An 11275-nucleotide genomic window follows, 5' to 3' on the forward strand; every position below is an offset into this window, starting at 1 on the left:
GGGTGGCTGACAGTGACCCCTCCCCCAAGATGTTATCAAACAGATCACCTCTCCTAGAATTTTGCTTTTCTACTATGTGTCCGTCCTCCTTTCATGTCAGCTGACACAGTTTGCCCTCAGTCAGTTCTTGTGGTAGCTCTGAAATCCTCATTATATATTCCTCATTCATCTTCACCTCATAGCCTCTGTTCACAGCAAGTATTCACAGTTGCCAGCTCACTGAAGGAAAAACTTGAGCTTTCTGAATTTCCTGGTGTCTTCAGAACACAAAACTCCAAAATAATGTCATCTGACTCCTCAGGCAAACACTTTGGTTGAGAGAGACTGTGATAAATCACGTTTACATGCAAGAAGAAATTGCTGTTCATGGTTGGCTTTAAACTGGCTTGGAGGTCAGTGGTGTATGGCTCCTACTCCATGAGAGTTTTAATTTGTTTAACAGATGAGCAAGTAGGTCTGAACATACTCCTGGGCAGCTAGCTCTAGGTGGCCCTGCTCAAGCACGGCAACCTCAACCATTACGTGATTCTGTGTGATTCTGTGCCTCTTTTAATTCCTGAGCCTGCATCCCCTAAAATGGCCTGTTTGTTTCTTGTCTGGTGTTTCAAGTGTTGCTCTCCAACCTTGCACATTAGACAGGTCAAACAATAAACAATTGACTGCAAACCCCTGTAAAATCATATGAGTCATATGAGGAGCAGCTTAGGCAGCTGAGGTTGTTTAGTCTGCAAGAAAGGAGGCTCAGGGGAGGGCTTCAACTCTCGGTCTCTTCAACTACCTGAAAGGAGGTTGTAGCCAGGTGGGGGTCGGCCTCTTCTTCCAGGTGACTGGTGACAGGACAAGAGGACATGTCCTCAAACTACACTCAGGTAGGTTCAAGTTGAACATCAGGAAGAATTTCTTCACAGAAAAGTTTGTTAGGCATTGGAACAGACTGCCTAGTTGGTGGTGCAGTCACTGTCCCTGGAGGTGTTAAAGAAACAACTGGACATGGCACTAAAGGCTATGGTTTAGTTTACAGAGTGGTAGTCAAAGGTTGAACTCAATGATCTTAGAGGTCTTTTCAAACCTAAATGTTTGATTCTGTGATTCTGTAAATATCATGCAGGCCCAGTACCAGGTTTTCTTGTTTTGCCTGCTGAAGTTGCTACAAGTAACTGCTGAGTCAAACCTCCCAAAATGCTGAACACTAACTCCGCTCCACTCCCCTGTGAGGCACACCGATTTCTTGACAAGCAAACTAATTTTAGGAAATACAGAGCACATAGAAGTGGAGACTTTGAATCTGCGGAGTGTTTTCAGACTTGGTGACAGCAAAGCTGCCAGGCGTGCTGCCATCCCACACATGCAAAGACAAGAGGCAGTCACTCAGAAAATGGTGTCTGTGCCTTACTCGAAACCTGCTGTTCTGCTGGTGGCAACAATGCTTTATTTAGGTCACTTTATAAAAAGGACAAATTAAGCCTCAGGGCAGAATTGCATCCTTTGAGTCTCAAAGCAGAATCTGTTCTCATGTTGGAGTAAATGGTGATGGCTTTGGTTTGTTGAAGATAAGAAATCTTGTTATTACACACTTGAGTGTACTGCAGTGGAAAGCAGAATTTGATCTTATATTAGAAACAAATAATGAAAAGTTTTCATACTGTTTCCTCAAGTTTCACTAACTGAAAAAAAACAAACGAAAACCAACCCTCCCAAAAATACAAAACAACATAAACTCAAAACCAAACAAATGAAAACAAAAGCAACAAAAACCTCAAGCAAACAAACAAACAAAAACCAAGCAAAAACCCATGAGTGGGAATATTTTTTTTTTCTCATTTTATTGGTCTGCCCTCAGAGGTCTCCACAGGTTACATTGATTCCTCAATAAAGGCTTTCCTTTGCAGTAAGTATTTTTTTGGTGCCACGAGAAGGAATCTGCTGCAGAATTCAGCCTAATAGCACAAAACATTCCAATAGCAAAAATTCCCTACGGAGAAGAGTTTGTTAGAAACTTGAACAGCCAATATATAACTGAAGTTATGTCCAATTCTAGCTGTACAATACTAGTTAATTGAAGTATACAAATACAGGTATCCCTTTTTTCCCTTATTGTTTTCTTCATCTGTGTGGTTTAATCACAGCTTTAAGGATCTTTATGTCCCCTTTTTTTTCTTTATACATTCAAATATATAGCTCCACTTGCCAGAGTAAACAATGTATCACCCCCCATGCAGCTAAAATCATTGTCCTGCTCACATTACAGAAAGTCTGTGTAACTTTGTTTTCCTCAAAATACTGTCAGGAAATTTTGTAAAAAACATCAGCCATGTTAGGAGGTTTTCAAACCATGTATTTTGAAGGTGATTTTCTTGAATAGCCCCTGCGTGAGCTCAAGGCAAATTCTAATGATGCTGGTAGAAAACACCCTACCAAACAAGGATGAAACCCCTGTGATTTGGTGGATTATTTAGACACATGGTTAATATGAGAATTTACTGTGAGAGCAGCCCATTTCCATGGATTGACCTTTCCCTCTGTTCCCTTGCCCAGTGCCTACCTGATGCCTCTACTATTTCGCCTCTGGATGTCATTAGTGGTACCAGCTGCCTTCTCACCAGCAAATTGTGAACAATAAGAACAACTTCTTAAATAGCTTAGGTACTGCTCAAAAGCATGGCTTGCTTTCCAAGAAGAGCAAACAAGTACTTTTTTCTCAGGTTTTGCTGTTAAATTTATGGAAAAGAAAGACAACTGTTAGACCAGATTTTGTGTCTGTGCTCCTTTCCTTGCCCAAGAGCAGCAGTAGGAAATTTTGGTGATATTTGCAGGTGTGTCCTTATATCCACAGGGCAGTAAAGATATTAGTTATTGCAACGTGTAAGTTAATAGCACTACCTAAGATAAAGCTACAGTAAATTGTTCAAAAAACATTTGTGCTCTTTTTTTTGTTTGTGAATAGCAGGTCACCAAACCTTGAACCTACCTACAGGAAAAAGTTAGTTTTGTTGAGTCTCAGCTGAACAATGTCTTTAAGCAACAGGAACAGTAAGAAAGTGCTTACATCCCATCTTTTCAAAACAACATGGGTTGTAATTCTCAAACTACCCTGATTTCAAAAGTGAACTAATTTATACTCTTAAAAGAGTTTTAAAATATAACTATTTAAAGCAGAACCAAAACATTTGAAATTGTTAAAATTAAACTTTTTTTTTATGAGGATGGCCAGAAATTTGGTTTGGCCAATTGTTTTGCACTAAATGTTTGATATTTTTAAATATTTTGGTTTCAGTTCAAATGGACAAAAAAACTTACAGATGACATACGAAGATGAAAAAGAAAATTAGCATGGAAATGTTGTTATGTGCATACAATCCCTTCTGCTTGTTTCAGTATTTGCTGCTATCCCAGTGTGAATCGAGAAGAATGAGGTAACTCATGAGGTAATGAGTCATGTATAAGAGATGTATGAAAACCCTATTAATTTATGTTATGCCTTGCGTCTGTCACTCACAAAGTCCTCTCTTTTTTAGGGACAGAATACTTTTTAATGCTTGAGCTTCCTTCAGTGAACTCCAGTTAGATCTCTCCTCTTAATCACTCTAAGTTATTTACAGGAGGATTTTTTTCTTAATGTTGGAATGAAGGAATTTACTTGCCTTTGAGAAACATATCCTGGAGTTTTTCACAGTAACACTTTTTTTTTTCACTCAGTCTGGATCTGTGTCCTATGAGTGGGCTATAGCAAGTCTGAGAGCAGATAACTGCTTTTCTAACATGTCAGCAGCATATGTACATGTCAATCCATGTTACACAGGAAATAAGGGAACTGAGGAGTTTTTCAGAATGAGGCTCCATTTTACCGAGGAGCTCCTGTAATTTTCAGTTTCCATATTAACCAGAAAAATAAGACTCCTTGGGAAGTTTATGGCCTGAAGAGTGACAAATACTTGCAATGCACAGAGACATGGTTCCCAGACAGTCTTTGCTGCAGTACAGCTCTCCAGCTCACATGGCGTGCATCAGGAAAAGCAGGCTGGTGGCTACTGCTTGGTACAAGGAGGGAAAAATGATTGGGAAAGAAAGGGATGAAAGCCTTCCTGAACAGTCTGCTGAGTGAAAACCTCTTCCATCTACCAAGGAAGAGTTTCCAAGTGTATGTCATCCAAGAATGATTTAATTCCCCAGTGAGGTCTGTATCCTGCTTTCAGGGCATGAGCAGTGTCCATGCCTGCTAAAAGCTGTTCCTTGGAACCTATTCCCCCACTTCTGCCATACTTGGCAGCTCCTTTCTCACTTCGGCACAGCACGATGGACGGCAGCATCTCGTCACTCCTACTCACAAGCTCGTCTAAAACACATCCTCATGACATCATCTCGACACCAGTTTGCAGTGTGGGAACTTGTGCACTGCCTTCAGCCTCAAGAGGAGTGTTTTGCTTCAGGAAGAGATGGTTGAGAGGACACTTTATCAATGTCTGAAAGTATCTCAAGGGAAGCTGTCAAGAGAATGGAGCCAGGTCTTCTTGATTGTCTTTACTATGTGGGTGACCATGCACTGGAACAGATTGCCCAGAGAGGTTGTGGAGTCTCCCTCACTGGAGATATTCAAGAAGTGTCTGGACACAATCCTGTGCCATGTGCTCTAGGATGACCCTTCTTGAGCAGGGAGGTTGGACCAGATGACCCATTGTGGTCTCTTACAACCTCACCCATTCCATGATTCTGTGATTTGGCCACTGTTAAGTAGCAAAGCATTACCAAAGTATTGTGTAGCAGGTCAACTGATACAGGGGTGGCTCTGTCAGACATGCAAATGAGCAAACTGCACTCCTGGGCAGTGCTTTAGACAAGCAAGGATCCATTCTTCTGAATAATTTTATGCTATTCCTGTCAAATCAAAAGTCTCTTCCAAAAATAACTGGCAAGTGGCATTTTGTCTCAAATGCCTGAAAACTTGAAGTCAACTGCTAGAAAGAAACCCTGTTGCCTTCCACAGCACCCATAGGCAAAATGAAGACAGGTCAGTGTAACCAGAGGTAGCCCATCTGACCTGAACCTCATCTTACCTGAAGCTGTACAGGGTATGACCTATTTCAGGGATTGAAATATACTCTAAGTGACCTATCGGGGTTTTAGCACACAGTAACATTGGTTTAGTTGTGCACAGAGAAGGGGGAGCAGCAAGTGGCTGCATTTGTGCAAATGCCAAGGTACAGATGATGATTTCACAACTCCATTTCTGAGCGACTCTCAGGATTCTCAGGAAGACTTTCCAGAGGTCTAACAATATACAAAATTACCAGACGTCTAGTTCATGTAGAGGAGGATTCTGCTGAAAGAGAAGGTGTTTTTCTCCCTTGCTGTTCCCTGGGACTTTTTGACTGCTCCCAGAGCTGTAATGAAGGTGAGAACTGAGCCACTGAGAACATACTATATATTCTCTGTCTTTTATTAAAGCACATATGTATTGTCAGTTTATATTTATGTATTTCATAACATAAGTGCACGTGTTTCATTACAGTGTGAAGTATAATTTTAAGATACTAAGAATGTGAAGCACACCCAGCACAAGACATGACCCTGCAGGCCTGCCACAACAGTGTACAACTTCATCTTCTGAGCCCGGGAGACCCGCAGCTACAAGTGAGTAGGACTTAGGGGACAGGTGTCCCCATCAGGAGGACACTACCACTTCCTGGACCTGTCACTGTTGAGGCATCCAGGTCATGCAGAGTCTTTGCTAGTGTCCTTTTCCTGCATTTCGAAGAGTAATTATGCTTACAAAACAACAGTATTTTGTTTCTCTCTGTTTTTCTCCGAAACTCCTTAGCTCCGCTCTCTTTCTGGCTCACATTTTAAATGTGCCTTGGCAGCAAAAGCCTCAGCTTCTTTAATTTATTACCTCTGTTTATGGAATAGGGATATTGGGCCAACTTTACTTCTTACATTAAGTGAATCAGTGCAAATGCAATCACTTTTGGACATCCACCGTATAAAATAAGCATATTTAAATGATCAAATAAGTGTTCCCATATGCATGTTGGCTGGTATTTCGTGCTGGTATAGCATTCTTATTTTTCTTATGTGGTGTCCTTTGTCTTCTTTCCTTCCCTTTTTGACTGCATTTGGTCAGTTATTCAGGAAAAAAAAATTACTTGTACCTTAAAAGAAATACTGTCTATTCAGCATATGGCATTTATAGAACTTTGGAAATTCTTTTGGGAGGTGTGCTTCAGATTAGCGGTCTCTCTCCTTCGGGGATGGTTTTAATTTGTTAGCACTTTAGATCTGTAGTCTTGAGGTAGCTCCTTTTTCAGTCAATAAAATGGTTAGTGAAATGAGGGTAAAATATTATAATTGTGTTCTTCAAATCAGATTTTTATGTGGTTTTTTTTCCTCCTGGTATGTAAATCTGTCATTCTGAGAAGAATTTTTCCTGTTTTCTTTTAATCTTTGGTGCATGTGCCAAGAATGATGATTTTAAACATGAATTACCACAGTGACTCAAAGTCTAACTGCTGGGAGGCTGTTACCCTGGGATGAGAAGGGAGCCAAAAGCAGCCCAGCTTTGACTCCAGAGATTCCGACTGAAGTCTGCCACCCTGTCTACAGCCTCACCTCTGCTCACAGCTCTTCGCCTCTTTAGTACCACAGGCACAACACCAGGTGCGGAGTGACAAGCTACGCATAAGAAAAGCCAGCCAGATCAGCAAAGATATACTTGAACCCCACTGACTACTGGCTGCTGGCTTCCTGCAAATTAACAGCTCTGTCATAGCCTGGCTCGTCCATTTATCCACCTTTACTCCTCAGTGATGTACAGCCGAAGCCCTTAGCTGTGATGCTTTGTGAGAGGAGTGAAGGGATGTACAAATGCCACAAAACCTTTGCCAGCAGCAGCCAGCTGTGGCAACGCCACAATGGGAACCGCTGAAGAAGGAGTCAGCAAAAGGTCTCTAATCTTCCATGGCTACAAACTAAAGTCCTTGTCCAGCAGAAGCTTTTGAAAATGGCATTGCCTCTATGGAGCAAACAAGAGGAGCAGTGGAGGATGACACGGTGGTTTGCTACAGTAACCAGGAAAGCGGGTGCCCTCAGGACCTTGTGACTCATTCCATCCATCTAAGTTCCAAGTCAGAAACTGTGTCTAGTCAGGCATACAGGCAGATGTTTGTATAAACTGACCCTAACAACCCTCTCGTCACAGGGATTTCATACCTTCTCAGTTAGTCTTTATGGGGGCTCCAAAATCCTTCCCAGAAAAAAAGCTTTTCCCAACATGCAACCTAAAGCATTGCTATAACTTCGGCTCATTGTTTTCGTTTCCCTTGCTCACAGACATAGAGAACAGATTGTTCTCTTCATTCTACAGCACCTTTTTTACACCACAACCACGTTTTTCCATCAGTTATTTAATTTCTTCTTTCACACTGAAATATGGGGGCATTGCCAGTGGTTGCTTTCCTTAGCCCTTACTTCCTTCCTTGCTGTGGACTTGACCACTGTGTGAAGACCAGTTTACATGGTCAGCTCATTGACAAAAAGACAATATGCACCTTGTGAGCCAAACCACAGTGAAAAGACGTGGATGACAAAAGAGGCCACTCAAAGGCAGTCTAAGAAGCCTTAGGCGTGCAACATGCCACAAGTATTTCTGTCACTGTGTGTCTGTGTGTGCGCCTGGATGCTTTGGACCTGGGTTTTTCACCTGGTGAATTTATTTCTGTCACTCTAAAAGATTTTCAAATGGATATGCACTTGTTTCTCTCCTCTTAAATATTCATGTAAAGAAAACTGAGAGTAACATTTTGCATCAGGAAGAAGCTTAAGTGGTAAATTGCTTTGCAACTTAACTGTTGTGATTTGGAAATGAACAAATCCTCCCAAAATGTCCAGGCCCCACTAGGGATGGTTGGCAGTAAACCATCCTCAGAGGATCTGCAATGATGGAAATTGCTTGTCCCTATTGGCATCTCCACACAGGTAATCAGGGATGCATCCTGCAGCTGGAGCTTGTGATTCAGGTGTCCCAGTTGCTGCCCGGGGTATCTGAGCCCATTGCAAGAGGATGAATTGCAAGATGTCTAATGTTGCACATGAGCAAAGTCAAAGGCACGATGCTGAGTAAATTATAAACATGCTTAAAAACAAAACAGTGAACAAAAGCAAAAACAAGATCTTGAACAGTTTCCTTTCTCTTGAAAATCTATACTGATCACGAGCTCCTTATGAAGGCAAAGTTATGATTTTATCCAAGAAAAAAGGCTTCTGTTTGATGTTAAAACAATTAGCTTTATTATTTAGAAAAACAAAATCCAAAACTAGATAGAGGTGCAACTGAATAGCATTTCATAACATATAGGAAGTTTCACCATTACACTTGACAGGAACAGAACAGGCTGGAATCAAAGGGTTATGTTAACAACTCAGCATATCTCCCCCCTTGGAACAAGTATTAGTCTATCATATCACCAAAAAATAATAAATCTCTGTAAAAGGCAGCAGTTGCTTTCATAGTCTGGTGGCAAAATCCGTCTGGCACTACTGGAAAAGTAAAAACAGCAACATACTCTAAATTACATTGTTAAAACACCTACAGCCTAGTTCATTTTCATATGCTATCCATATGTAAGCCCTGAGCAATAGACAGCCACTTAAAAACCCTTGTTCTGCGTGTGTGTGTGTGTGTGTGTGTGTGAGAGAGAGAGAGAGAGAGAGAGAGAGAGAAAGATGAACATAGAGACCTATGTTTTTATTCTGACATTTTCAAGTAGAAAATCTTGCAAAATCTAACTGGCATGAAAATAATTAAACTGGATAAATAAATGAATAAACATAATAGCAAGTTTTCACATATAAAAATTCTTGAAAAGTTTTTAGCTTTATCAACCCCCTTCCACACCCACTAGAGCATATGGCCCTCTGTTTGTGCAAATCAGCCGTCTTTGCTTAAAGTGGATGTTTCTATTAACACTGTGACTAATTACTGAAAACAAACATGTGTAAGTATGATCTCTGTTAACTGCCTCTGTCAACCCATCTTTTTCTTCTTGCTATTCAGTTGAAGGGATTAAGATTGCTTGCAAAAGTACAGTAGACCTCCACTTAGCCTGTTAATGGCATGAATAAACAAAGCCCATCAACCACAATTGACGTCAGGCTTCAAAAAATGTTTTTTACATTAGTTTTAAAAGAAACCCCAAGACCAAAAAAAAAAAAAAAAAAAAAGTGAAAAAGTTTCAGAGAACCTCAGAACACCAAATGTAAAGACCTTTAACATGGGACATAAGGGGCTGCTTTGGGATGGGTATTGGGAACACAGCTCTACAAACCGCAGCACACGAGCTCAGATGGGTGGCAGACATTTTGTGCTGAGGGTAACCAGTGTTGTCTCAGTATGCAAGTCTGGACATACATGCACATAGAAGGGGCATCCAGAGAAACTTTAATGTCAGTCTTTCTTGTGGTTTTCTCCCATCCAGAAACAAAAACAACAACAACAACAAAAAAAGACTCAAAGCATCCGTTTGGTCTTTGTAAGATACAATGAGGAAAAGATGCAAGCAGATTTTTCTTCCAAATGCTCTACAAAAACTGGATTAGTGCTGTGCTACGACAGTATTACAGAGTGGGAGTCAGCAGCCCGCACGGCTCCTCATCTTGTTGCCTACTTGAGAGTAAAGGAGAATGGAGAGACCCAGGCTGCCTTGAAGCACATGTCATCCTTATCAGAGTAGAAATAGAGGGGGTAAAAGCATTTTTATGGTAGAGCTTCAATGCATGTGCACTTCACATCTCCAGTGTATAGGCTGGCTGTGGCCCTGGGTAACCTATTGGGCTCTGAGCTGCTGAGGCCAGTGGTGAAAACAGGTCTCAGTGCACTTCATTCTCACACACACACATTGACTGTCCCTGAGAGGAGCCAGCTCTACAGGATAGAGAGCGAGCTAGTAACCTCCTTTACACTGCCATGCTGCCTAACATGAGCTGTGGGACAGGGTCTCAGTGCATTTTACCTCAAGTTGTACATAATGTAAAAACAAATTACATGCTAGAAAATTGCACAAGTCTACATCTGCTGCTTTTTCCAAGCTCATAGTATGGTTGGGAGCCAATTCCCTGTCATTTCTCATCTCTTGCACTTTACACAGGGTGTTTCCTTTATAAAACAACTTGCCTTTGGGTTTAATGATTTCTAAGGAAACATAACTCTGTCACTGTGCTCCGGTGTTTAATTTCTCCTTTGCCGTTAGTGTCTGCCTGGTGCAGCCCAGGGACGCCAGTGTGCTCACTGAACTGTGCATGCACTCTGTGTGCTCTTGGGCTCACTCCCATGCCTAGAAGCTGGTGTTTGATCTAGACTGAACAAGATGGCCTTAGCCTTCAAAGTAGCGTGTTTACTTTCCTCTGCTCTATCTTGCCTCTTTTTTTTTGAGTACCCCCAAGATAGTGTCTTGATGTTAGAATAAATACCTTGTGCACTGCCCTTTTCTCTGCTGGCCTCGGCATGCTTTTGCAGAGGTGGAAGCGCTGTTAACTCATTTTATGGGTGAAAAAATTGCAGCACAGTGCTCAGACCTCTAGGGCAAATCAGGGAGAGAAACAATAAGGAAAAAAACAGTGTCCTCTCAACCCAGCTCAATGTAACCCAGCCTAGTTCAGACCCATCTAGTGAGGCATAGCACCTTGGCTTTCCTATCAGCCACACTTGCCTCAGTGACTCCTTTCCCTCCCAAACCAAGCCCCTTGGTGCAGTGGGCTAGGGGAGGCAGAAAACAGGGACAGCATAGCAAGGGGTGTACAGAAATAAAGTCCTTAATTATTCAGTCCTCAACTGTTCACTGCAGTGCAATGTGGGCAGATGTGCTGCTCTCCTGGTCTGTGCGAATCACTGGAGAAGACTGGGTCATATAGCAAGGTCCTGTAAACCAGACTGGTGAAGAGAAGACATAGGAAGGAGGTGGGGGGAAAACCTTTCTGAGAACAGGAGGTTAGCAGGATCAGTGTTCAGCTGGCTCTGTCTTCCGTCACATGACATTTCTTTGGCTGCAGGATGGGAACAGCAAAATCCACTGCCACCCACACATTCAGAAATGGCCTCTCTCTGCCTGGGATGGCCACTGCACAGCAGGGACAAGGGCTCTGCTGGGGATAACGGAGAGAGTCTATCTATCTAGCTCTTCTCAATCTCAGCAGATGTACTTGCTTGCTAGGACTAAAGCCATGTAAAGGAAAATGCAGTGATTCAGTAGTTCCTACTACTGAACAGTGATTCAGTTCTCGTTCCTAC

Source organism: Empidonax traillii, unplaced genomic scaffold, assembly GCF_003031625.1.
Source record: "Empidonax traillii isolate 1590-97213 ecotype Southwest subspecies unplaced genomic scaffold, ASM303162v1 scaffold355:size2308892, whole genome shotgun sequence".
Taxonomy (NCBI): Eukaryota; Metazoa; Chordata; class Aves; order Passeriformes; family Tyrannidae; genus Empidonax; species Empidonax traillii.